The 27,727-nt window shown below is 40.8% G+C and overlaps 1 protein-coding gene across 5 annotated transcripts in view; it reads left to right on the top strand.

Moving 5' to 3' along the window:
- The window catches only part of EML1 (EMAP like 1), a 208,877-nt gene that overhangs the window by 85,741 nt on the left and 95,409 nt on the right, over nucleotides 1-27,727 (top strand). The window contains exon 1 of one of the 5 annotated variants that reach the window (XM_037984482.2): nucleotides 879-974. The exons of the other annotated variants lie outside the window; for them this stretch is intronic. The gene's annotated coding sequence lies outside the window, so the exon portion shown is untranslated. Of the gene's footprint in view, nucleotides 1-878; nucleotides 975-27,727 lie in introns of those variants that run through there. 5 annotated transcript variants of the gene reach the window in all.

Raw genomic sequence — 27,727 nt, forward strand, 5'->3', positions numbered from 1 at the left:
GAACTTAAACTTGCCTGCAGGGGGTGGCAGTAGAGGAAGCCCACTTGGAGGGGCTTTGCTAGCCAAAGCCACACTCCTCCTTTCTTCAGTTGTATTTCTTATTTCCATTTCTTTGGTTCCCGCTCAGGCTGCTGAACCGTCTCTCCAGTCTTTTCCTATTTTAGCACGCCTTCTTTTTGGCCTGCTTTGCCCCACCAGACATGCTGTTGTCACTAGTCCAATCCATCTGTGTTTTCTGGATACACACTGGGTGTCAATGCTTTGACAAGTGTGGGTTCCAGCAAGCCTAAGCACCCAGCCCTACAGAGCCATCTCTTCCGGGAAGAAGACTCAGCCCCCTGTGCCCTCTGGTTTGAGATGCGTGATCCTGCCATGCCCTCTGGTTCCAGGGTGAAGTGGGATGGCCGGCTTATGATGTGTAACTAGCTGCTTGTCATCCAGACTCAATTTCTTTTAATAAAATTGCCACTTGAAAGACCCTGCTACTGGCAGAGTAGCTTCTTTTCTTCTGCTCGTACTAGTTCCCGGTTCACAGTAGCATCTGCCCTGCACGTGGGTGGTGTTGGCCTTGCCCTGGCCACACTGTGGCTGTGTCCCCACTGAGCCATCAGAACCAGGCATTTCCGGTGGAGTGCAGTGTTGCAGGAGGGTCACCAGGCTTAGTGTCATAGGGCCCAGATTACACTTCGGGTCTGGACATCCTCTCTTAGCCTGAATTTCTATGATCTATAAAATTGGATCAAGTATCAAATAATACCTATCCTAACAGTCTTGATCATTGTAGAAATAAATGAACCAATGTCTGGTTAGAGTCTGGACTGTGAAAGTACTACAGCGTGTTCGTTAATTCTTCCTGCATAGATTGAGTGTCTCCAGGATGCCAAGCCCACTTCTAGGCTCTGGGAAAGAGCGGTGAAGACAACAAACCAACAAAACAAGTCCTCGCATTCTGGTGGGAGAGGGACAGTGGACAAGTAAGCAGATAAGTAAACAAGAGGGTTCCCCGGAGGGTTGAGTACGCTGAAGAACTAAAACAGTGACTGAAGGGACAGAGTGTGTAGCCTGGTTATCACTTGATATCTCTCTACTTAAACTGGAGTCAGGTGCCATTTCTTCCAGGAAGCTTTCCCTGATTCTTTCAGGCTAAAGTAACAACAGCTGTGGTGTATTGAGTAGCTACTATGCCCCAAGGACTTTGCCATGCATCATGTCTGTTTTTTTTGTTTTTTTTTTTTAGTTGGAGTCTTGCTCTTGTCCAGGCTAGAGTGGAGTGCAGTGGCGCGATCTCAGCTCACTGCAACCTCTGCCTCACGGATTCAAGCGATTCTCCTGCATTAGCCTCCCTAGTTGCTGGGATTACAGGCGCCCACCACCACGCCCAGCTAATTTTTTGTATTTTTTAGTAGAGACGGGGTTTCTCTATGTTGGTCTGGCTGATCTCAAACACCCACCTCAGCCTCCCGAAGTGCTGAGATTACAGATGTGAGTGACTGCACCCAGCTCCATGCACCATCTCCAATCCTCACTCTCCTCTATGTACTAAGTGTTATTCTCACCAGGTTTCCTCTGTGTCTTATTCATTTGTTTTTTAGATGCATCACATTTTTATTAGGGAAATGCAAATCAGAATCACAATGAAATAGCCTGGATCCCTGCATACCATACTATGTGCACACATATATATGTCAATAATTGGCCTCAACCCAGTAAGTAGCTTTTCAGGTCTTATCAGTGAAAATTTCTTTTTTTTTTCTTCTTGTAAAAATAGCCTTGGGGGTACAGTGCAGATAGGTTTGTTACATGGACATACTGCGTAACGGTGAGGTTTGGGCTTCTGGTGAACCTGTCGCTGGGATGGTGAACACTGTACCCTGAACGCTGTGCCCTGAACAATGGACCCCATAGTGAGCACAAGAGGCGATTTTCAATCCTCACCTCCTCCTACCCTCCACCCTTTTGGAGCCTCCAGTGTCTGTTATTCCACTGTGTGTCCATGTGGACTGCTGTTTAGCTCCCACTTATGAGTAAGAACATGCAGTGTTGAATTTTCTGTTTCTGAGTTACTGCACTTAGAATAGTGGATTCTAGTTCCATCCATGTTGCTAAAGAAGACATGATTTCATTCTTTTTTATGGCCGTGTAATATTCCAGGGTCATTTTTATGTTTTTGAGACAGGATGTTGCTCTGTTTCCCAGGCTGGAGTGCAGTGGCGCAGTCTTAGCTCACTGCAACCTCTGCCTCCAGTGTTCCAGTGATACTCCCACCTCAGCCTGCCAAGTAGCTAGGACTACAGGTGTGTGCCACCACACTCAGCTAGTTTTTGTATTTTTTGTAGAGACAGAGATCTTGCTATGTTGCCCAGGCTGTTCTCAAACTCCTGGGCTCAAATGATCCTCCCACCTTGGCCTCCCAAAGTGCTGAAATTACAAGTATGAGCCACTATGCCTGGCCACCACATTTTCTTTATCCAGTCCTTCGTTGATGGACACTTAGATTGATTCCGTGACTTTGCTGTTGTGATAGTGCTGTGATGAACATGTGGGTGTCGATGTCTGTTTGATATAATGATTTCATTTCCTTTGGATAGATACCCAGTAGTGGGATTGTGGGTGGAACGTACCTCAGAGAGATCAAGCTACTGCCCAAGATCATATACTTTCAAGGGGCAGAACTGAGTGTCCTGACTCGAGACTCAGCCCTTTCTACCACATCTCGTTGTCTTCTCTGTCCCAGGCCTTATGTTCATCTGTCTTCAGCCTCACCATGGTCTATGGAAATGTATGTTTCTGTGTTTTTCCTGTCAGCCTCTGAGCTCCTGAAGGACAGGAACTGTTATTCTTACCACCTGGAGCCACGCTAAGCGCCATAATAGGTGCTTATTGCGAGTTTACCGAGTTCATAACTGGCCCCAGCCCCTTGCCATGTATTTCCACTTAGATACCACAGATTTCTCCTTAGGAGTGCTCGTAGACTGCAAAGGGAGCAGTCGAGGTGAATATGTTTGGAGAGGACATAAGGGAAGGTTTTTTCATGTAAAAGAATTCATTTTAGATATAAGGCATCTCTGAAGCAGTGACTTTTTACAAAGTCTTGCCTCTGAACTTTACAGTAAGCAAGCTGAGATCCATGTTTACCACTGCAAGAAAACTTTGGTGGGCCATTGTACAACAGTAGGCATTTGTGTTGGCTTAATGTGAGTTATTGTGAGGTTGACCTTTGTATGTCTTGAAAGTCTTTAGCATTTAAAGTCTGCTTCTGTGCATTGATTTATTTTTTATTTTATCTTTTTTGAGATGGAGTCTTGCTCTGTCACCCGGGCTGGAGTGCAGTGGTGTGATCTTGGCTCACCACAACCTCCTCCTCCTAGGTTCAAGCAATTCTCCTGTCTCAGCCTCTCGAGTAGCTGGGATTACAGGCATGCACCACCATGCTCTGCTAATTTTTGTATTTTTAGTAGAGATGGGATTTTGCCATGTTGGCCAGGCTGGTTTCGAACACCTGACCTCATGTGATCCACCCACCTCAGCCTCCCACAGTGCTGGGATTACAGGCATGAGCCACTACGCCCAGCCCTGTGCATTGATTTTGAGCAAGAAAGGGATAGGACTAAATTATGTGGATGTACTGTACAATTCCCAAGAAGGGTTAGAATTCTAGTCTTGCCAACTCACTCCTCCAAGGGCTCAAGTTTGATCACTGGAGGATCATTTCTTCAGCAGCACGCCACAGCCATCCACAGTTCCCCATGGGCCTGTGAGAATGAGCCCTGCCCCATTGTGAATGGACACTTCTTTGTTCATTGACTAATGCCACTGCTGTGTAACACCGTGGGAGGGTCCAATTTTAGCATCACGTTGCTTCTTGGGGGGAAAAAAATTTTAGCATCACCTTGCTTCTTAGGTCAAAAAAAGACTAGACTGTTGAAGAATTCCATGCATGTCATAAATGTGATTAAGTCCACACTGCTACCAAGGAATAGAACAAGTCAGGCACAGAACTCATGGTAGGACTTCATCAGGCCTGGAATATTCTACACAACAAAGGACTTCATCTTGACTAGGGACAGAGTGGGATGGAGCTCAGCACACGGAGAAGACTATTCGAGGCAGTTCCAGATATGGCTTCCGCTAGTTGAGAGTGTCAGTAAAGTCATCCGTTTATTTTTTTTCATTCATTCAGTGCCAGATTTTGTACACATACTAAGTGCAGAATAAACACAGCAGTGCTGCAGGCAGTCCCAGAGAGCCATTTGCAGACTGTAAATATTCTGGGGGGTATTTACATGTAGAGGGGGTGACCACCTGAAGACACAGGGAGAAGACAGCCAGCGGGAGAGGCCTCAGAAGAAACTAACCCTGGTCCCTAATCCAGTCTGACTAGCGTCCTTATAAGAAGAGGAGATTAGTCACAGACACGTAGAGGGGGATGACCACCTGAAGACACAGGGAGAAGATGGACAGCGAGAGAGGCCTCAGAAGAAACTAGCGTAACTGGACCTCGCCGGTTGTGAGTATTGTGAGTACCCTGGCAGCATAGCTGGTATGAGTACTCGAAGTACCCCGGCAGAGTAGGGGCACCTAGTAAGCAACAAGTAGTATGCAAATACCCTTGCAGCATATCCGGGTCCAGTAGGCACGAGTACTATAAATACCCTCTGTTATGGGCTTACCTGTGTTACCCCAAGTTCGTGTGTTGAATCTCTAACCCTAGTACCTCAGAACGTGACTGTACTTGGAAATAGGGTCTTCAAAGAGGTGATTAAGTTAAAAGGTGGCCGTTAGAAAGGAGATAAGACTTAGACACATAGAGGAGGATGACCACCTGAAAGGAAGAAGGTGGCCAGTGAGAGAGGCCTCAGAAGAAACAAACCCTGCTGACCTTGATCTCAGGAAGCTAAGCTTGATCTCAGATGTCCAGCCTTTAGGATTGTTTAAGCCCCCCAGTCTGCAGTACTTTGTTATGGCAGCCCTAGCAGGCTAACATGCCGTTGTAGAGCGTGCGGACCCGCAGGCATTAGTCCTGTGAACGCCCGGCAGGGTGTTTGGGTGCGGTAGATTGGATGGTTGGTGTATGATATGAACCCTGTCTCTGCAGGATTCTTGCCTGTGAATGAAATGGAGGGAATTGAGGTTTTTGGTGTGCTTGCAGTCTAGCTCTTGATCTAAGGTCATTTCATAGATGTTTGAGAGTTAGTTCTTTCTTGTTATGATTCTAGTCTTGTATGTGTTACCCAACAATATTTCATTTTATTTAAAAAATACAGATGCTTGTTAGCTCTTTTGTTTTGAATATTTCTGTTAGCTATTCTTATACAGCAGTCTTCCCTTACTCACAGTTTTTCTTTCTGCAGTTTCAGTTACCCACAGTCAGCTGCAGTCTGAAAATATTAAATGGAAAATTCCAGAAATAAGCAATTTCTAAGTTTTAAATTGTATGCCATTCTGAGTGGCAGGATGAAACTTTGTGCTGTCTGCTTTCATCCCTTTGTCCCACGCACCCACACTGTAGACGCCCCTACTCATGAGTCACTTCATAGGAGTCTCCATTATCAAATGACTGTCATGGTGTCACAGTTCTTGTGTTCAGGGAACCCTTATTTTACCAGTAGTGGCCTCAGAGCTCAAGCGTAGTGATGCTGGCATATTGTTTTAATTGTTCTATTTTATTATTAGTTATTTATTATTACTTAATCTCTTACAGTGCCTAATTTATGAATTAAACACCATCATAGGTCACCATAGGTATACATATACACTTGACCCTTGAACAATATAGGGGTTAGGGGTGCTAACCCCCACACAGTTGCAAATCTATTTTTGATTCCCCGGAAGTTAACTACAAATAGCCTACTGTTGACCAGAAGTCTTACCAATAACATAAACAGTGGATTAACACGTATTTTGTATGTTACATGTATTACATGCTGTATTCTCCAAGTAAGCTGGAGAAAAGAAAATGTTATTAAGGAAATCATAAGGAAGAGAAAATGTGTTTACTATTCTGTTCGTGGAAGCGGGTCATCATAAAGGTCTTCATCCTCATCATTTGATGTTGAATAGGCTGAGGAGGAGGAAGAGGAAGACATTGCTCTTGCTGTCTTAGGAGTGGCAGAAGCAGAAGAAAATCCACATAGAAGTGGATGCACGCAATTCAAACCAATGTTGTTCAACTGTCTCGGAAAAAGCAGAGTGTATATAGGGTTCAGTGCCGTCCACAGTTCCAGGAATCCCCTGGGGGTCTTGGAATGTATCCTCTGTGGTTAATGGGGGGCCACTGTACAGACTGGGCCCTTCTTTGGGTGACCTTTTTTCTCTGTTTGACCAACTCCTTTTAATTCTTTAAAACCCAGCCACCAGTGTCACCTGCACCAAGAATCCTTTCCTGTGTCATCCAGGGCCCCTCTTGGTGCCTCTGGAGGAGGCTCTGCCTGTTTCTTTGCTATTGCACTCTCATGAGTGACAGCGTCTTTCTCGCGCCCCACGAAGTCTCTGGCCCAGAAGGTTCTCTTCATTATTGCTTGTTGAGTGAACACATGAATGAATATATCACTTTCTTGAAAGCCAGTCTTTCAAAATGGTTGAATTATTTTGTTATTTTTAAGTTGTGGTAAAATATATGTAACAAAATTTGTCATTTTAACCATTTTAAGTGTACAAATTCAATAACATTAATTACATTCACAATATTGTGCAACCATCACCGCTATCTACTTCCAAAATTTTCATGACCCCAAACTGAAACTCAGTACTCATGAAGCAGCATCTCCCCATCCCTCCCGCCTCCCAGCCCCTGGTAACCTGCAGTCTGCTTTCTGTCTCTGAATTTGCCTACTCTGTGTATCTCATCTTACTCTGTAGTAGTGACTTAGATGGAATATAATATTTGTCTCATACAATACTAGTCTTTTTGTGACTGGTTTATTTCACTTAACGTAATGTTTTCAAGTTCCATCCGCTTCCCAGAACTATATTCCTTTATGGCCAAATAATATTTCATTCTGTGGCTAGGTCCCATTGTGCCTCTCCGTTCATCCATCCCCGGACCCTTGGGTCGTTTCCACCTCTGACTATTATGAATAATGCTGTTTTGAACATAGCTTTGAAATATCTGTTCGAGCCCCTGTTTTCAGTTCTATTGTGTGTCTACCTAGGAGTAGAATTGCCGGATCATATGGTGATCCTATGTTTAACTTTTTGAGGATCTGCCAAACTGTTTTCCACAATGGCTATACCATTTTACATTCCTACCAGCAGTGCAAGAGGGTTCTAATTTCCCCTCATTCTTGCCAATGCTTGTTATTTTCATTTTTTTTTATGATAGCCATTCTAGTATGTGTGAAGGAGTAGCTCATTATGACTTTAATTTGCATTTCTGTAATGACCAGTGATGTTGAGCGTCTTTTCATGCGCTTATTGGCCGTTTGTATATCTTCTTAGAGAAGTATCTCTTTAAGGTCTTTGCTCATTTTGAAATTGGGTTGTTTATCTTTTTGTTATTGAACAAAATAGTTGAAAGAAAAAAGGGTGCTACTTGAAAGGGTGGAACCTTGCTAATACCTGGCTTTCTAGGAAGCTTATTCTCTGATGGTGCTGGATTCACAATGTTATTTTAATCATCGTTTCCTCTTCCCTCCTGCTTTCTTGGCTTTTTTTGCACTTTTTGTAACATTCATGTTTTGTTTTCTTTGTTTTTTTGAGACAGAGTCTAGCTCTTGTCACCCAGGCTGGAGTGCAGGTTGCTTACTGCAACCTCCACCTCCCAGGTTCAAGTGATTCTCCTGTCTCAGCCTCCTGAGTAGCTGGGATTACAGGCACCCGCCACCACCCCCAGCTAATTTTTGTATTTTTAGTAGAGGCGGGGTTTCACCATGTTGGCCAGGCCTGTCTCGAACTCCTGACCTCAGGTGATCCGCCCGCCTCAGCCTCCTAAATTCCTGGGATTACAGGTGTGAGCCACTGCGCCCGTTTTGGTTTAAACTTCAAATAGTACTCAAGGAATCAGACTGCCGATAATGTGGGATCACTGTCCAGACCAGGCGCTTTGTCAGATGCCCCGTTTCTCTCTTTGACCAACTCCTTTTGATTCTTTAAAACTCAGCCACCAGTGTCACCTGGTTCAAGAATACTGTCCTGTGTCATCTAAGGGCCCTCTAGTGCCTCTCTGAATTCCAAATTTCCACTCTGGAAAATTCAACAACTCAGATCCTTTTCAAGTGTATTTTAAAAATTAGAGAACTAGATTGTCAATTCGTGTTATGTGAATGCTCTTTGAAAAGTCCTAATGTTTTGTTAACGTACTCTGAGCAGTGTTTTCCGGTGTATTTTGGTGTGGGATTTGGAGCAGGGCTTTGAAGTGGAAAGGCAAGTGTTTTCTTGGGTAGATCTGAATATTCCACAAAATGATTCCATTGATCATCCAGTCGTAGTCTCACTCTCTGAACTATAATGGAAAGAGAGCCAGAAGAAAGTGCAGCTGCTCCGGGGACCGGGGACAGGTACCCTGGAAAGGCGTCGGTAGGGGCCCCCCACATTGTTGGGCTCACTGGCATCACTCCTGTTGCTGCATCAGCAGCTGTGGGCCAGGGCTTCTCATCCTGTGTGGAATCTGGCATGAGGAATTTTCAGCGGGATTTTGAAAGCTATTCTAAGTAAAATGGTGGGAGGCATACACTTCTGTGCTGGCTGCTGAAATATGTAGTAGTACTGGCCTGGAATACAACTATTTTCTCTTTTCTTAAATGAACTAGTTCATTAAGAAAAAAATCTGCTGCAAGCTATAGATCCAAACACAGTTCAAGACATCTTTTTTTCTTTGTCCAAACTGAATATTTTCTTATTTTTAATATCCTGCCTCATTCCGTGAAGGATTTGTGGTATCTTCCAAAGTGGAGTAGGTTTGCTGAAATCATTAACAAATATACAATTTTTTTTCTTTTCATTTTTTACTGAATGATGTGATTTTCTTTGCTGCTTCCTCCCCTTAACAAAAAAGCTTTCTTGAGGTATCAACCTATAATAATCTGAGCATATTTAAATGAACAATTTGATAAGTTTTGACATCTGTATATGTTCATGAGACCATAACCACAATCAAGATAATGAAGATGTTCACTGCCCCTAAAGTTTCTTTGTGCCCCTTTGTCAGCCCTCCCTGCCCCCCTCCACTCCAACCACTGACCTGTCACTATTGATTAGTTTGCATTTTGTGTAATCTTATGTAACTGGAACCATACAGAATGTACTCTATTTTCTGGCTGCTTTCACCCAGCACAATTTTGATATTCATCTGTGCTGTTGCTTGTATCAGTGTTAATATGTTTTTATCGCTGGGTGCCATTGTATGGACCTACCACAGTTTGTTTATCCATTTACTTGTTGATGGACATTTGGGCTGTTTCCCAAACGTCCCAGTAGTTTTTGGCTATTACAAATAAAGCTGCTTTTAACATTTGTGTCCATGTCTTTGTATGGACAGAGGCTTTCATGTCTCTTGGGGAAATACTTGGGCATGGAATGGCCGGACTCAATAGTGGGTGTGTGTTTAACCGTCTGCCAAAGTGGTTGTACCACCTGACATCCCCACAGCTGTGTCAGAGATGCAATTGCTGATTCACGTGCTCACCAAAACTTGGTGTGGTCCGCCTTTTTATTTTCAGACCTTTTAACGGGCGCGAGGTGATAACTCATTTCGGTTTTAATTTGCATTTCCCTAATGACTAACGATGTTGAACACCTTTTGATATGCTTATTTGCCATCTGTATATCTTCTTTGGCCAAGTCTCTGTTAGATCTTTTGCCTCGTTTTAAAATTGGGTTATTTACTTTCTTGTTGAGCTTTGAGAGTGCTTCATATATTCTGAATACAAGTTCTTTATCAGATATGTGATTTGTAAATATTTTCTCTTGTTCTGTGGCTTATCTTTTCACTGTCTTAACAGTGTCTTTTGAAAAGCAGAAGTTCTTAAATCTAATTTACCATTTTTTTCTTTTTTAAAAAATAATTTCAACTTTTATTTTAGATTCAAGGGGTACATGTGGAGGTTGTTATATTACATGATGCTGAGGTTTGGGGTATGATTGATTCCGACACCCAGGTCGTGAGCACAGTACCCAGTAAGTTTTGTTTTGTTTTTATGGATTCGGGTTTTGCTGTCATATCTACAAGATCTTTGCCTAACCAAGGTTATAAAGATTTTCTCCTCAGTTTTCTTCCACAAGTTTTACAGTTTTGTGTCTTGCTTTTAGGTTTGTGATCCATTTTGAATTAATTTTTGCATATGGTGCAATGTATGGATTGAGGTTCTTTTGTGTGTGTGGGTATGGATATGCAATTGTTCCAGCCTGATTTGTTGAAAAGATTGTCTTTTCTCTACTGAATTGCCTTTGTACTTTTGGTAAAAATCAGTTGCCCATAAATGTATCGGTCTGTTTCTTAACTCTCTATTTTGTTGATCCATTTACACCATTACCACATTGTCTTGATGACTGTCACTTAAGTTGGGCAGTGTAAGTCTTTCAACTTTGCTCTTTCTCAAAGTTGTTTTGGCTAGTCTGGGTCCTTTGCATTTCCATATACATTTTGGGATCTGCTACTGAGTTTCTACAAAAATCCTGCTGGGATTTTTATTGATTGCATTGAATCTATACATTAAATTTTTCTGTAGGGAAAATTGTTAGCTTAACAGTAATTAACAACAGTGAGTCTTCCAATCCGCAGACACAGTATATCTCTCTGTTTATTTAAGCCTTCTTTGATTTCTCTCAGCAGTGTTTTCTGAGAGTAAAAGCAGTGTTACTTTTTGTTGTGTGGATGTTGAACATCTTTTGCCATACTTATCCCTGAGCATTTCATATTTTTGATAATGTAAGTAGTCCCAATTTTTTGGTGCAAGTGTATAGAAATACAATTGATTTTTATGTCTTGATCTTCTATCCTGCAACTTTGATAAACTTATTAGTTCTAGTAACTTCTTTGTGCATTCCTTCGATTTTCTAGTCGGAGAGCCATGTCATTTGCGAACAAAGGCAGTTTTACTTATTCCTTTCTAATCTAGAGAGCTTATATTTCTTTTTATTTTTCACTGACTAAAACCTCCAAGATAATATTGAAATGTATGATATTTGTTGTAGGTGTTCTGTAGTCACCCTTCTTCAGATTGAGGAAGTCCTTTTCTATTCCTAGTTTACTGAGTGTTTATCAGGAATGGATATTGGATTTTGTCAAATGCTTTTTCTGCATTTATTGACCTGATTACCTCATTTTTCTTTTTTAGTCTGTAAATACAGATTACATTGATGTTTGAATGATTTCCTAAAATTTTAAGAATGTTTGCTTTTTTTTTTTTTGAGACAGAGTCTTGCTCTGTCACCCAGGCTGGAGTGCAGTGGTGCAGTCTCGGCCCACTACAAGCTCCACCTCCCGGTTCAAGCAATTCTCCTCTCTCAGCCTCCTGAGTAGCTGGGACTACAGGTGCACGCCACCGTGCCCAGGTGATTTTTGTACTTTAAGTAGAGATGGGATTTCACCATATTGGTTAGGCTGGTCTCGAACACCTGACCTCAGGTGATGCACCTGCCTTGGGCCCCCGAAGTGCTGGGATTACAAGTGTGAAGCGCTGTGCCCGGCATGCATTTATTTTCATGTGGGATATTGGGCTGTAGTTTTCTTCTTTTGGAATGTGTTTGTCTGATTTTGATATTGGAGTAATGCTGGCCTAATAGATGAGTTGAGAAATAGTTCCTCCTTATCAGTTATCTGAAAGAGTTTGTGTCAATTAATATTATTTTTTCCTGAAATAGTTGGTAGAATTCACCAGTGAGGTTATCAGTGATTTGTGGAAATATTTTGTTTTTGTTTTTGTTTTGTTTTGAGAAAGGGTGTGACTCTGATACCCAGGCTGGAGTGCAGTGGAGTGATCTTGGCTCACTGCGACCTCTACCTCCTGGCTTCAAGCAATCCTCCCACCTCAGCCTCCCTAGTAGCTGGGACTAGAGATGTGCACCACCACACCCAGCTAAATTTTTTTTTTTTTGTAGAGATGTGGTTTTTATTTATTACCCAGGCCAGTCTCAAACTCCTGAGCCCAAGCAATTTGCCTGCCTTGGCCTCCCAAAGTGCTGGGATTACAGGTGTGAGCCACCGTACCCAGCCTGTGGAAAGGTTTTTAACTACAAATTCTGTTTCTTTAATAAGACTCTTTAGATCTGTTTCTTCTTGCATGAGCTTTGGTACTTTTATTTCTTTCAAGAATGTGTATATTTTATCTAAGTTATTGAATTTATTGGCATAAAGTTTTTAAAAATATTTCTTTATCCTTTCAATATCTATCAATCTGTAGTGGTGTCAGTTCTCTTATTTCTGATACTGATATTTTATGTCCTTTCTCTTTTTTTTCCTTGATCAATTTGGCTATAGGTTTGCAAATTTGATTTATTTTCTCAGTGAACTAGCTTTTCATTCCATCAATTTTCTCCAATGTTTTTCCTGTTTCATTGATTTTTGCTTTAATGCATATTGCTTCCTTTTTTCCTGCATACTTTGGGTTCCTGAAGGTTTGGTTTTCTTAAGTGGATGCTGAAATCATTCCTTCCCCATCTGCCTACCCCTACTTCCTTCTCCTTTCTTCTTTTCTAATCTTGATGTTGGGTGACATAAATTTCTTTCTAAGCGACATCTCACAAATTTTGATATGCTGTGTTTTTATGTTCATTCAGTTAGAAATACTTTCTAATTTTCCTATCTAATTTGAGTTAGTATTTGTGAAAGGTATAAGGCTTGTGTCTAGATTCATTATTTTGCATGTGGACATTTAATACTTCCAACACCATTTGCCGAAAAGACTATCCTTTCTCTGTTTAATTGCCTTTGCTCATTTGTCAAAGACTAGTTGACCGTATTGTGTGGGTCTGTTTCTGGACTCTGTGTTCCATTGATTTGTGTCTGTTCTTTCACCAATTACGTGATGTCTTAATTGCTATAGCTTCGTAAGTCTTAAAGTCAGGTAGTGTCAGTTCTCCAGCTTTTTACTTTTCTTCAGTTTTGTGTTGGCTATTCTGGGTCTTTTTGCCTTTGCATATAAACTTTAAATTCACTTTGTTGATATTTATAAAATAGCTTGCTGGGATTATGATTGGGAGTGCATTGAATCTGTAGATCAAATTGAGAAGAATTGACATCATAACAGTAGTGAGTTTTCTAATCCATGAACATGGAATATCTCTCCATTTCTTTAGAACTTCTTTCTTTTATTATTATTATTTTTTAGTTTTCTCCATATAAATCCTGTAAATATTTTGTTAGATTTATATGCACCTATTTCATTTCTAGTACTATTAAGGCCATTGTGTTTTAAATTTCAAATTCCAATTGTTCATTGCTGGTTTGTAGGAAAGTAGTTGACTTTTTTGTGTTAACCTTGTATCATGTAACAGTGTTGTAAGAGGTTTTTTTGGTCAATTCTTTGGGATTTTCTACATAGACATTTATATCATCTGCAAACAGTTCTGTTTCTTTCTTCCCAGTCTGTATACCTTTTACTTCCTTTTCTTGATTTATTGCACTAGCTAGGACTTGCAGTATGATGTCGAATGTATGTAGTATAGTCATAATAACTATTTAATTGTTCTTGTCTACTAATCCTATTGTCTGTGTTATTTCTGGGTTAGTTTTGCTTGGTTGATTCTTTTCTTTATTTTGGGCCATATTTTTGTGCATCTTTAAATGTCCAGTTGTTTTTTCATGGAGGTCAGACATTGTGAATTTTGCCTTGCTGGGTGCTGGATATTTTGAATTCCCATAAATATTTGGAACTTTGTCCTGCGGGTGGTTACCTGGAGACATTTGGATCCTTTTGGGTCTTGCTCTTAAATTTGTTCCGCGGACCAGAGTAGGGTTTAGTCTTGGGCAACATCCTCTGAGTTCTCTCCTTCCATGAGGCTGTGGAGTATGAGGTTTTTCCACTCTGCCTGACGGTGTCAGGGCGTCAGGGACTGTTTCTAGCTCTAGGTGAGCTCTGGTAATTGTTCTAATTTTATTTTTTTGGATGATTTTTTTTTCAGTCTTGGGTAATTTCCTCATATGTAAATGCTGATAAATACTCACCAGAAGACTTGAGGGCAGGGTGTGGGCGGGGGGAGCGGGGGTGTTATTTCCAGATCTCTAAAGTTTTTTCTCTTTGCAATGCTCTCTTCTCCATTACTCTCTCTGCAAACCCCAATAGTCTTGGCTGTCCTGGACTTCTAGCCATGCGTCTCAGCAACTTAGGGAGACTCAGGCTTTACCTGGGTTCCCTCCCTGCCTTACATCCTGGAAACTCTCCAGACCATCTGCTGGGCTAGTCCTAGGGTTCACCTCTTTTGTTTACATCTTTCATTGATCACTCCTCCTCATTGTCTGGTGTCCAGGTGTTTGAAAGCTGATGTTTAATATATTCTGTCTGTTCTTTTAGCTGTTTAAGGTAGGATGGTAATCTAATCACAGTTACTCCATCTTGGCTGGAAGCAGAAGTTGATGGCACTTTTTAAAAAGTAGCTACAGAATGTCAAAAAGGATTAAAAAAAAGTTTTCCAGTAACAAGGAATGTGGATGGGAGGTTAGAACTCGAACTTTCCTGTAGATTCTAACCTTAAACCGTTGTAGCTCCACCTTTTGATAGGAACCTAAAAGACAAGTTCTACAATAAAAACCTGGGTATTTTAATATCTTCCATAGCCGAACGTATCTATTGTTTTGTCCTGAAGCAGTACCACCACCCTGTTTTAGAAAGGTTTTTCTTGGAAAACTAGGTATCTGGCTTTGGCCCCATTGGTGATTTTAAACCATTTGAACTGTACTTTTTGTTTTGTTGTTGTTTTATTGTTTTTGAGAGAGGCTCACTCTGTCGCCCAAGCTGGAGAGCAGTGGTGCAATCACAGCTCACTGCAGCCTCAACCTCCCCAGCTCAAGCAATCCTCCCACCTCAGCCTCCCAAGTCGCTGGGACTACAGGCATGAACCATCAGGCCTGGCTAATTTTTAAAATTTTTTGTAGAGATAGGGTCTCACTATGTTGCCCTGGCTGGTCTTGAACTCCTGGGCTGAAGCAGTCCTCCCACCTCAACCTTCCAAAATGCTGGGATTACAGGCATAAGCCACCATGCCCGGCTACACTGTACTTTTGTAATTTTTATCTCAACTATTAAAGGACAGGCTCTTATGCGGGGGAATATTGTCTGAAACTAATCAAATTATTAAGTCAGGAAGACAACTAATTTTTTGGATGATGTAACCATATAGTACTTTAAATAGAAAAAAAAATTGTACTAAGTTAGTAGAAAAAATTTAGATAATAATAGCTTTTATTTTATTCTTTTTGCCGAAAGACTTTGAAACTATGGTATAAAATGAAAAATCATTAAAGGTACCTTTTTAGATACCTCTTGTTAAGTCAGCTTATAAAGTGAGGATATCTTATCTAGAATGTATGACAAATGTAACAAGTGAAAGTTGCAATATTCTCCATGTAAGATAAAATTTAGACTGACAGTTTTAGATCTTTTTCAAGTTTCACTCTAATGCTCATTATTTTTTCTTCTCTCCCCTTCCCCATCTGCATAATTTTAATCTTTCCTTTCATGGTTAAGGTTTGGCAACCTCGTGTGCCTTGCCAGGATCATTGTTAAAAAGCTGTAATTTTTTTTTTCTTTCTCCCATCCAAGCTGTCCCAGAGCCTGTGTGAGTCACTCTTGCCCTTGGTGAGGTGCAGCTACTGCACTTCGTAGCAAAAGGCCAAGTGTTAAAGCATAGTGCTTTACACATTATCAGGAATTTATTTTCTGCTCAGCTGCAGGATCTCTTGTTTGCTTTAAAACTGTAAAGTGGAGTAGGGGAAAGATATCAACAATCTTAAAAGTGCCCAGGTCTTTTAGTTTCTTACAGAAACAAGAGCATTTCTGCACAGGTTGGGGAGTGCGTGTGTGCGCGTGTGTGCATGCATGTTTGTAGCATTTAGTAAACATTCCAAAGATTTCAAAGTCTCCAGGGCTCCATGGGAAGTCCTTGTTGACTTGATAACTGTGGTTAGGCAAAATGAAATGAGAGTCCAGGATAGGTCAAGATAAGGTAATTAATAAATTCCCTAAATACTCAACTAGAGAATTTCATGGCCAGTCTTTCTACAGATGATTGTTCTTATTTTTCCTCTTTTGTTTTCAATTACAGTTCGTTAATTGAAACCTAGTAACTGGCCTGAAGTTATGTTCTGTACTCACCTGTGTTTTGATCTTTATCTGTCTAGTCCTCATACTGCTTTTTGGCAAGCTTGTGATTCTGGGATGTAACATTTGGGGTAGGGTGGGGGCTGTTGATTTGATCTCTCGTCTGTGTGCCTACATTTCTATTATGGTTATTTATTGGCCAATCTCTTCTTGCTAGATTGAGTGCCCTTGGATTGGGAAGATCGCAGGGTTAACTGCATTGCCCAGCACTAGGTCTGCCCCAGAAGGATGCTGAATATCATTGTACTGAATTAAACTGAAAGTTTGTTTCCTTTAAACTCCATGTCATCCAAGGTAAACACAGTCACATGTTGCCTCTTAGGGTGATCTTGAGTATTTTTTCTAATCTCCATCACCACCATTATCCAACCTAAGGCTTGTAAAAGATCTTTATACCATTTCTTTCCAGGTTCAAGAGGCTCTGCTGAAGTTCTTTTAATCAATGTTCGATGACAACATTTTTATATCAGGCAAGGGCTGTTACAGAACTCTTTAAGATTCAATTATGTGAACATTAGTTCATGAGCTTTATTTGAGACAGGTTTATTTTGAGATGTGATCGATGCTTGTCATTTTCTATGAAATGATGAATGTCAGAGCCAGAGCTCTCGTGGCAGGTCCAGCGTGGGGGTGAGCAGGACGCAGGGTTCCTAACTGACCCAGATGATCCAAGGAGAACTGGGAGTCTGAGAACAGAAATAAAGCCGGAGCCTAGCCAGGAGTGGTACACAGGGCTGTGAATCTGACAGCAAGGCCAAAATCCAGGCCTGCAGGTGACAGAGCAATGACAGTTAATTGCTTCTCTGTACTGATTGCGTGTATGTTTCTTTTGCTATTGGATACTAATAGAATGACTCCGAATATGACAATAGAGTATAACTATTCTGTGAACAATGTATAATATGGAAAGTCTGCTTTATGTGAGATGTTTCTCTGCAAATTATTGAGCAGAGAGTTATTTGTTACTGTTTAAATGATTGGTTTTAAACTACTAAATCTGATAAGATTTTTTTTCTAGATAGCGTTTGTGTAATATTTTGGAAAAGGCAAAATGATACAAAAATTCTATGTGTATTTTACTTAGTACCACGGAAATCTCACTGAAATTAATACCTGTCATTTGGATGGAGAACTCATATGGTGAAAAGAGCTTAGACTCACAGCTCACGCTCAGCTGGCCACATTCTAGCCGTGCAACCTTAGGCAAGGTGGACCAGAAACTCAGGTTCTCCTACTTCACCTGTGGCATGAGGACGGCACCTCCATGGGAGGGCACTGTGTGGCATGAGGACACTGGGCGTGGGGACACTGCGCTGCAAAGCTTAGACCCCGATACACAGCGGCTGGTGAATCAAGGATGGCTGTTGTTGTTTTGGTGCTATCGTTATTTTAAATAATTAAAGAAAAGAAAGTAAGACCATCTCAAGATAAAGGGAACAGATTCTAAGTTAACCTTTTAAAACTACTAGGCCCCTTTACCTCCGGGAATATCACTCAGATAACAATGTCTTAGTATTACTGGAAGATTTGCAGAGTCGAGCTTGTTTTTAACCCTAGATAGTGAGATAATCACATGAATGAAGAAAAAAGCATGCTTCTCTCACCTTTTAATAGAATAATACACATCATGTTACCGGAGACCCTTTTGTTCTGCTTTTTACAGTAAGAAAAAAAGTAATTAAACTTCAAAGTCAGATCCATAAATAGCTACATGAGGACCTATGGTAAAAGCAGAGCTACAAGGTCTTCTTTTTGCTTCTGAAACGGGGGGTGATATAGGGGCTGTCCAGACCCGTGGCATCCCTTGAAACTCAGAAAGAAGCTGGTGCTTGTCTGGGTTCTCAAGAGAGTCAAATTGGAGCTGAAGGCTGGAGGAGGTAACACTTGGCCTGTCCTTTTGCCTCTGGTCATGTGCTGCCAAGTGAGAGGGCTCATGTGGCATCAAACCATGCCGTTTCTTTTTTTTTTTTTTTTTTTTCCCCTGAGACGGAGTCTCGTTTTGTCGCCCAGGCTGGAGTGCAGTGGCGGGCTCTTGGCTCACTGCAAGCTCCGCCTCCCAGGTTCACGCCATTCTCCTGCCTCAGCCTCCAAGTAGCTGGGACTACAGGCGCGCACCACCACGCCCGGCTAATTTTTTGTATTTTTAGTAGAGACGGGGTTTCACCGTGTTAGCCAGGATGGTCTCGATCTCCTGACCTCGTGATCCTCCCGCCTCGGCCTCCCAAAGTGCTGGGATTACAGGCATGAGCCACCGCACCCAGCCAAACCATGCCTTATCTTAAGGCTAACATCACATTTTCTCAACTTGGCCAGAGGTGCTGCAGAGAGAAAACTGCACAGTCTTTGCAGAATTTGTTCAATAATTATTGTTAATCATTGATTTCACTGAAGATCGATGTTTGCTTTTTGCTCTCATAAACAAAACAGGAATATTCATAACAATGGATTCTAGTAAGGCTAAAGTACCATTTGTGTTGAGTGTCTGTATGCCATCAGAGTATTAGAAGTTTCATACACGTTAACATTCATCTTCGCAGGAACGTCAGAAGGCAGGTGGTATTAGGTCACGTAGCTAATAGGGGACAGATCTAGGAATTGGCTACTGCTCAATTTGAATCCCAAATCAGTGCTCTCTCTGTTGTGCCTCTAAAGCCCCAGGACCTGGACAGGGCAGTATCCGTAACCCTTAGTAGGCTAGTCTCAACAGTGTTTGGCCCTTGACAAAATGCCGCGAAGTTGGAACATGTAGCCCTGAGAAGGGCTGTTGGCAGAGGCTGCAGAGTGGCTTTCAGAGTGGTTGGGCAGCTAAGACATCCGCATCAATGCCTTGCACCACTGGAGGTTCAGTTTTCCCTCCGATTGAATCTTGTCTACCCTGTGCCCAAAGAGCCAGTGTGTGCCGCGGGATCGCAACCTGGGAGATCATTCCCTGCTACTGAGATAGGGACACTGCCCTGTAGACACAGTTACACACTGCCATATGTAAACAGATCTGGAAAGGAGCAGGTGCCCACCCCGTAGACACAGTTACACACTGCCATATGTAAACAGATCTGGAAAGGAGGAGGTGCCCAGCCCAACCGGAGCTCCAGTTCACACAGAAGTTTTAGAAAACCCAAGAGGTAAAAGTTTAGAGAATATTGTCTTCTTCAAACCTCCCTCTAACACTATAAAGTGATAATAGACAAGAATGTAAAAACTTAGGGGAAAAAAAGCTGAAGCTCAATTATTGACACTGTTTTAATGACCTCCACAGATAGATTTGAGACGTATAGGAACAAAAATGACTTTAAAATAAATAAGTTGTTAAGGTTTTATTGGTGCTGCATTCCTAACCTGAGGTTTTCTTTGATGAAATTCAGATGAAATTTCACATCTTGTGCTATGGAATCCTATGAAATGTTTGGAGGTTCAAATGGTTTGTGTTGGTTAAAGCAAGCTTTAGGCTTTGTTTTTCATTATGCTAATCAGTTTTTCCCCCAGCTTAATTGAAGTGTAAAGTCATTTGAACAACACTGGTCTTTTCTGTACACAAGAAGGTTAAGAACCTCAGACAGCCAAGGCTGCTGCCAAGAAGTCTCCCAGTCATATTCTTCAGATTAATTACCTGCAGAAACAGAAGGAAGAAAATCCATTACAGGTTAAAGCAGTGATTTTGGCAGGATCTGAACAGCACTAGGATTATGTCATGGGGAAAACTTCAGCAAATCTCACAAATGAGGGCTCTCGTAAGCAGATCTGATGTTTCACTTTTTAACCGTTTGTATCTGAAGGCAAATATTGAGGTGGCGGGGGTTTTTATTAAAATATGAAAATTAAACTTTTTCCTGTATCAATTTAGCAATATAATTTAAATATTCTGATTTATGCAGTTTCATTAAAGCCACTGAGACCACAGTGATGCTACAGTTTTTGAGTACAGAGAGCAGGCCAGTCTTGTCTTACTCTGCGTGTTGTTTTATAATACCGATTTGAAAATGCAAGGTTATACTCCAGAGACCACCGTTTTCCTCCTCAGTCCTGTGCTGGCAGCCACAATAAATGTGCTTGAGTCCCAGCAGTGAGAGTGTGTGCCTTCTCTAGAAGCTGCTGTCTACACGAACAACCCAAAAATGTCATAGAAACGCAGTTCACCACACCGCCGGGTGTGGTGGCTCATGCCTGTGGAATCCCAGCACTTTGAGAGGCTGAGGCAGGATAATTGCTTGAAACTAGGAGTTCAAGACCAGCCTGTGCAACATAATGAGACCCCATCTCTATAAAAAGTTTAAAATTACCTAGATGTGGCGGTGTGCATCTGTAGTTCCAGCTACTCAGCAGGCTAAGATAGGAGGATTGTTTGAGCCCAGGTCAAGGCTCTAGTGAGCTATAATCGCACCACTGCACTCCAGCCTAGGCAACAGAGTGAGACACTATCGCTAAAGAAAAACATAAATGCGTGGTTCTGTGTACAGATTCTTTCATGACTTAAAAAGCAAATATTATTAATTAAACACTAATTTCTAATTAATTATTTAGTGCCAATTTGCATAACTGTTGAGACAGCACATAGGAATTTTGTTAAACTTGGATTTATTTTGGTAATTTTTATTGGAAACAACAACAACAACAATAATGACAATACCTTAATCATAGCTTACATTTATTTATACATACACTATATGCAAAAATGTATTCTAAGTATTCTACAGATGTCAACTCATTTAATATTATAATAACCCTGTGAAATACTCTTGTTGTCTCTGTTTTTTATATAGAGGCAGATAGAGATTAAGTAATTTGTCCTAGGTCATGTAGCTAGTAAGTAGCAGAGCTGGGATTTGAACCCAGGTAGCTTGACTCCATAGTCCATGCTCTTAAAGACTAAAGTCTATGCCTCTGCTGCTAGCGCTGTCAACACTGACTTAGCTCTGGAATGTCTTCTCCTACCTTAGTAGAACTCTCCCTGCCTTCCTCCTGAGTCCAGAGACCTTCCTGGGTAGGCGTGTGTTGACCCAGCGTCCTACACAATGGTTGTTACACCGAACCTGACCCTGTCTTCTTTTATTCACATGTTAGAGGATTTCACAGAACTGTTTAATTACTCCTCAGAGGAAAGACAGATACAAAACACCTTCTTATCTTCCCCACTTCTCTCTCCCAGTGGCTTGACATTATGAAGTGAGATTTTCTTTCCCTCCTAGCCAAAGTCAAAGGACAAATGGAGAAATTCCACAGAACTACTGTCCATTCACAAGAAGTTACATAGCACTTAAGGACAGTCTCTTTCCCTTGAGCAACAAGTACTTAGTTTTCATTGAAATATTTCTCTGCTGAGCTCTCATAGTATAATAGCAACCAATCTCAACAAGCAAAAATAACTTCTAAATTGGCAAAACCAATAGGTGGACCTTATCTTACTTGAACTCATGAAATTACTTTATTTTATATGTTAACATTCAATAAAAACTGTCATTTTTGAGATAATTCTATGTATTTTAACACAGTATAGTTTAATGTATCAACCACCACTAAGGATATAGAACATTCCAATTACCTCCAATATTCCCTTTTGCAGTGTCCCCAACCCAACATTTGGCAACCGCTGATCCATTCTCCTTCATTACAGTTTTGACTTTGGAGAATGTGATATAGATGGAATAATATAGCACGTAACCTTTTGAGATGGGCTGTCTTCATTCAGTATAATACTTTTGAGACCCACGCGAGTTGTTTTGTGTATCAGTCATTCATCCCATTTTATTACTGAGTATATTCCATTGTATGAGTGCACCACAGTTTCTCCATTCATCAGTTGAAGGGCCTTTGAGTTGTCTCTAGTTTCTATCAAGTCTGAACAGAGCCACCGTAAACATTGGCGTACCAGTTTTTGTATGAATATGTGTTTATTTTTCTAGAGCAAATACTACAGAATTGCTAGGTCATATGGGAAATATGTGTTTATAAGAAACTGCTAAACTGTTTTCCAGGGTGGCCATGTCACTTTATGTGCCCACCAGCAGTGGGGGAGAGTGTGTTTCGTTTGCTCCGTATTCTCACTGCACTTGGTGTTGTCAGCATTTTTACTTTTAACCATCCTAATAGATGTGTAGGGATATCTCATTGTAGTTTTAATTTGCATTTCCATCATGACTAATGATGTTGAACGTCTTTTCCTGCGCCTGCTTGTTACCTGTATAACCTCTTTGGTGGCCTATTTAAGTCTTTTGCCCATTTTTTCCCTTTGCCTATTTTTAAAATTGGGTTGTTTTCTCACTGCTGAGTTTGTAAAGTTCTTTATATTTCTCATTCAACAGAGAGAAACAGAAAAAGAGGACACGCACACATCCCCACCAGTACTCCTAACAAACAGTATGGATCCTACATTGGGAGCATAAAGAATAGTATATTTAGATCTAGGAGAGGAGGAGCATGAGAAAAGGATATTTACGAGTTGTTCTTGCTTTATAGTTTTATTTCTTTAAAGAGGTACGCTTAAGACATAATTTTAAAAAGACCTACACATTTTTTTGTAAGAGCTTAGCGGCTCTCTTGGTTAATAGGTATATGTTATTCTCTCTCAGAAGTGCCATAGACACACTTGAAAACTATTTCTATGTGTGAAACAATTATTCGTTACTTAGAAAATTGACAGAGTCTGAATTTAAGGGCAAGACAATTATTTATCCAGGAAGCAGAAGTTACAAGGTGACAGATTTCAATGTCAGAGGCCACTTACTATTATCTGAATATTCCATATGTTTTCATATTTCTGCATTTTTGTTTAAATTGTTTATTTCCTTTGCTTGGAATGCCATTCTTTTTTACCTGGTGATTTTTTTTTTTTTTTTTTTTTTTTTTTTTTTTTTTTTTAAATACAGAGTCTTGCTCTGTAACCCAGGCTGGAGTGCAATGGCACGATCTCAGCTCACTGCAACCTCCGCCTCCCAGGTTCAAGCAATTCTCCTGCCTTAGCCTCCTGAGTAGCTGGGACTACAGGTGTGTGCCACCACGCCCGGCTAATTTTTATATTTTTAGTAGAGATGGGGTTTTGCCATGTTGGCCAGACTGGTCTTAAACTCCTGACCTCAGGTGATCCATCTGCCTTGGCCTCCTAAAGTGCTGGGATTACAGGCATGAGCCACCACACCCGGCCCTGGTGAATATTTTTATTCTTCAAGGCCAACCCCTGCTTGATCCCATTTTTCCAAATACAACTAATATTTTCTTTGTTCACTTATCACTTTGTATATTTATATAACATCAAATTATTTTAGAAATTTGTAGGCATGTGTCTTCTCCACTAGACAGAGAGCTTCTTAAGGATAGCTGTGGAAGCCAATCATCTTTTATCCCTAACAACTAATTTAATGCATGCTTCAAAAGAGACACTCATTTACCTGATTATTCATTAATTTACCAAATATTTATTTAGTTCCCACTGTGTGTTAGGTTGAGGGGCAGAGTAGTGAACCAACAGAAAAGATTCCTGCTTTATGGAGCTTACATTTTGTTGACCTTTTCAGATAACAAGATTCTCCTTTTCTGAAACAGTGGTTTTAAAGCTATTAGATTTCCTCAAAGCTCTGCTTTAGCTGCATTCCACGTATTTTGCTATGTTGCATTTTCATTATCATTTGATTAAAATATTTTCTAATTTTCCTGATATCTTCTTTGATCCAATGATTATTTAGAAATATATTGCTTCATTTCCAAATATTTGTAGTTGATTTCTAACAATATCATTGTAGTCAGAGAACATACTCTTTCAGTCTTTAAATTTATCCAGATCTGTTTAATGACCCAGAATATGATGTGTCCTGAAAATGTACCATATGCAGTGACATAGTTAGCTACAGTTTTCTCTACCTATCAATTAAGTCAACATGGTTTATAGTGTTGTTCAAACATTCTGTGTCTGTACTGGTTTTTTGGTTTTTTGTTTTGTTTTGTTTTGTTTTTGAGATGGAGTCTTGCTCTGTCGCCCAGGCTGGAGTGCAGTGGCGCGATCTCCACTCACGGCAAGCTCCGCCTCCCAGGTTCACGCCATTCTCCTGCCTCAGCCTCCCATGTAGCTAGGACTACAGGTGCCCGCCACCGTGCCCAGCTAATTTTTGTATTTTTAGTAGAGACAGGGTTTCACCGTGTTAGCCAGGATGGTCTCGATCTCCTGACCTCGTGATCCGCCCATCTCAGCCTCCCAAAATGCTGGGATTACAGGCGTGAGCCATTGCACCTGGCCTGTTTGTTTGTTTTAAGGTAGAATCTCATTCTGTTTTCAAGGCTACAGTGCAGTGGCATGATCATAGTTCACTGTAGCCTTGATCTCCTGGGCTCAATGATCCTCCCATCTAAGCCTCCCAAGTAGCTGGGACTACAGGCATGTGCCACCACACCCAACCAGTTTTTAAATTCTTTTTTTTTTTTTTTTTTTTTGAGACAGAGTCTTGCTCTGTGGCCCAGGCTGGAGTGCAGTGGTGCAATCTCGGCTCACTGCAAGCTCCGCCTCCCAGGTTCACGCCATTCTCCTGCCTCATCCTCCTGAGTAGCTGGGACTACAGGCGCCCACCACCATGCCTGGCTAATTTTTTGTAGTTTTGGTAGAGACAGGGTTTCACCGTGTTAGCCAGGATGGTCTCAATCTCCTGACCTCGTGATCCGCCCACCTCAACCTCCCAAAGTGCTGGGATTACAGGCTTGAGCAGCCGCGCCCGGCCTTAAATTTTTTATAGAGATGAGATCTTGCTATGCCGCCCAAGCTTTTACTGATTTTTTAAATTAGTTGTTCTATCAGTTGCTGAGAGAGGGACATTAAAATCTTTGGGAAAAATTATAGAATTGTCTGTTTCCAATTTTAATTCTGTCAGTTTTGCTTCATATATTTTAAAGCTCTATTAGGCACATATGTTTGTGATTGTTCTGTTTTTCTGATAATTGACCCTTTTTTCATTATGAAATGGCCCTTTTTATTTCTGGTAATACATTTTATTTGACATCTATTCTATCTGATATTACATCCAGCCTTTTTATGCTTATTGTTTCCATGGTATATATTTTTTCCGTTCATATACTTTCAACCTATCTGTATCTTTGTATTTAAAATGTATCTCTTAATGCAAATCAAAACCACAATGAGATACCATCTCACACCAGTTAGAATGGCAATCATTAAAAAGTCAGGAAACAACAGGTGCTGGAGAGGATGTGGAGAAATAGGAACACTTTTACACTGTTGGTGGAACTGTAAACTAGTTCAACCATTGTGAAAGACAGTGTGGCAATTCCTCAAGGATCTGAAACTAGAATTACCATTTGACCCAGCCATCCCATTACTGGGTATATACCCAAAGGATTATAAATCATGCTGCTATTAAAGACACATGCACACGTATGTTTATCGTGGCACTATGCACAATAGCAAAGACTTCAAACCACCCCAGATGTCCATCAGTGATAGACTGGATTAAGAAAATGTGGCAAATACACACCATAGAATACTGTGCAGCCATAAAAAAGGATGAGTTCATGTCCTTTGTGGGGACATGGATGAAGCTAGAAACCATCATTCTGAGCAAACTATTGCAAGGACAGAAAATCAAACACTGCATGTTCTTACTCATAGGTGGGGACTGAGCAATGAGAACACTTGGACACAGGGTGGGGAGCATCACACACCGGGGCCTGTCATGGGGTGGGGGGAGGCAGGAGGGATGGAATTGAGAGATATACCTAATGTAAATGACAAGTTGATGGGTGCAGTACACCAACATGGCACATGTATACATATGTAGCAAACCTGCACATTGTGCACATGTACCCTAGAATGTAAAGTATAATAATAATAAATTTAAAAAGATTTTTAAAAAGTAAAATAAAGTGTATCTCTTGTAGACAGCATATAGTTGGGTTTTGCTTTTTTTAAAAAAAAAATGTATTCTGACTTCTTCTGCCTTTTAATTGGTATGTTTAATGAAATTACTGGTTTAATGTAACATGTAATATAATTATTGCTATACTAGGTTTGGGGTTAGCATTTTATTTTTTACTTGTCTTTCTTTTTTGTACCTCTGTTACTCTTTTCCTTCCTTCTTTTGAATTATTTGAATATAGAATTTCATTTTAAATTTTCTGTTGGCTTTTTAGCTACACTCCTTTGCATTCTTTAGTCATTTATGAGGGATTGCAATAAACATCTGTGACTTTTCCACTACGGTTAATACTAACCCCTTACAGTTAATAATAACTACTTACATGAGATCTATTGTACAACATTATGACTATAGTTAATAACATGTACGTATTCTTGAGAACTGCTAAGGGAGTAGATTTTAAGTGTTCTCACCACAAAAATAAGTATGTGACGTAGTACATGTGTTAGCTCAATTTTGCCATTCCACAATGTATGTGTGTATTTTAAAACATGTTATATACAATATATACAATTTTTGTCAGTTGAAATCAATAAAAACCACATATAATGTATACTTCATATAAAATATTGAAATCTTGCAGATCCATATTTACCCCATCTTTTATGTTATGGTACTCATATGTATTACATAAAAATACATTATAAACGCTATAAGACAATATTTTAATTTCTGTCTTTAGAAATTTGAAGGTTCAAGGCTGGGTGCAGTGGCTAACACCTGTAATCCCAGAACTTTGGGGGGACGAAGCAGGATCACTTGAGACCAGGGGTTCAAGACCAGCCGGGGCAACACAGTGAGACCCTGCCTCTATAAAAAATTTAAAAATTAGCCAATTATGGTGGGGTGTGCCTGTAGTCCCAGATCCTCAAAAGGCTGAGGTGGGAGGATCACCTGAGCCTAGGAGATGGAGGCCGCAGTGACTGTGATCACACCACTGTACTCAAGCCTGGGCAACTGAGTAAGACCCTGTCAAAAAAAAAAAAAAATTTTACGGTTTCATGATAACATAAAAGGAAAATGGAAAAAGGAAAAAAAATGAGTCTTTGAACTGATTCAGGTATTTATCATTTCCAGTGCTCTTCATTTTTTCCTTAGGGTCTGAGTTTGTATCTTATACAATTTCTCTTTAGCCTGAAGAACTTTTATTAGCATTTCTTGCAGTGCAGGTCTTTTGGTGATTAATTCTTTCTAGTTTTGTTCCTCTGAAAATGTCTTTATTTTACTTGCTTTTTTGGAAGATATTTTGCTGGATGTAAAATTCTGGATTTAGTTTTTTCTCACCCCGTACTTTAAAGATGTAGTTCCGCTCTCTTCTGGTCTCCATAGTTGATGATAAGTCAGCTGTTAGGCCGGGCGCGGTGGCTCAAGCCTGTAATCCCAGCACTTTGGGAGGCCGAGATGGGCGGATCACGAGGTCAGGAGATCGAGACCATCCTGGCTAACACGGTGAAACCCCGTCTCTACTAAAAACACAAAAAACTAGCCGGGCGAAGTGGCGGGCGCCTGTAGTCCCAGCTACTCGGGAGGCTGAGGCAGGAGAATGGCGTAAACCCGGGAGGTGGA

Source organism: Chlorocebus sabaeus, chromosome 24 (assembly GCF_047675955.1).
Source record: "Chlorocebus sabaeus isolate Y175 chromosome 24, mChlSab1.0.hap1, whole genome shotgun sequence".
NCBI classification, from domain to species: Eukaryota; Metazoa; Chordata; class Mammalia; order Primates; family Cercopithecidae; genus Chlorocebus; species Chlorocebus sabaeus.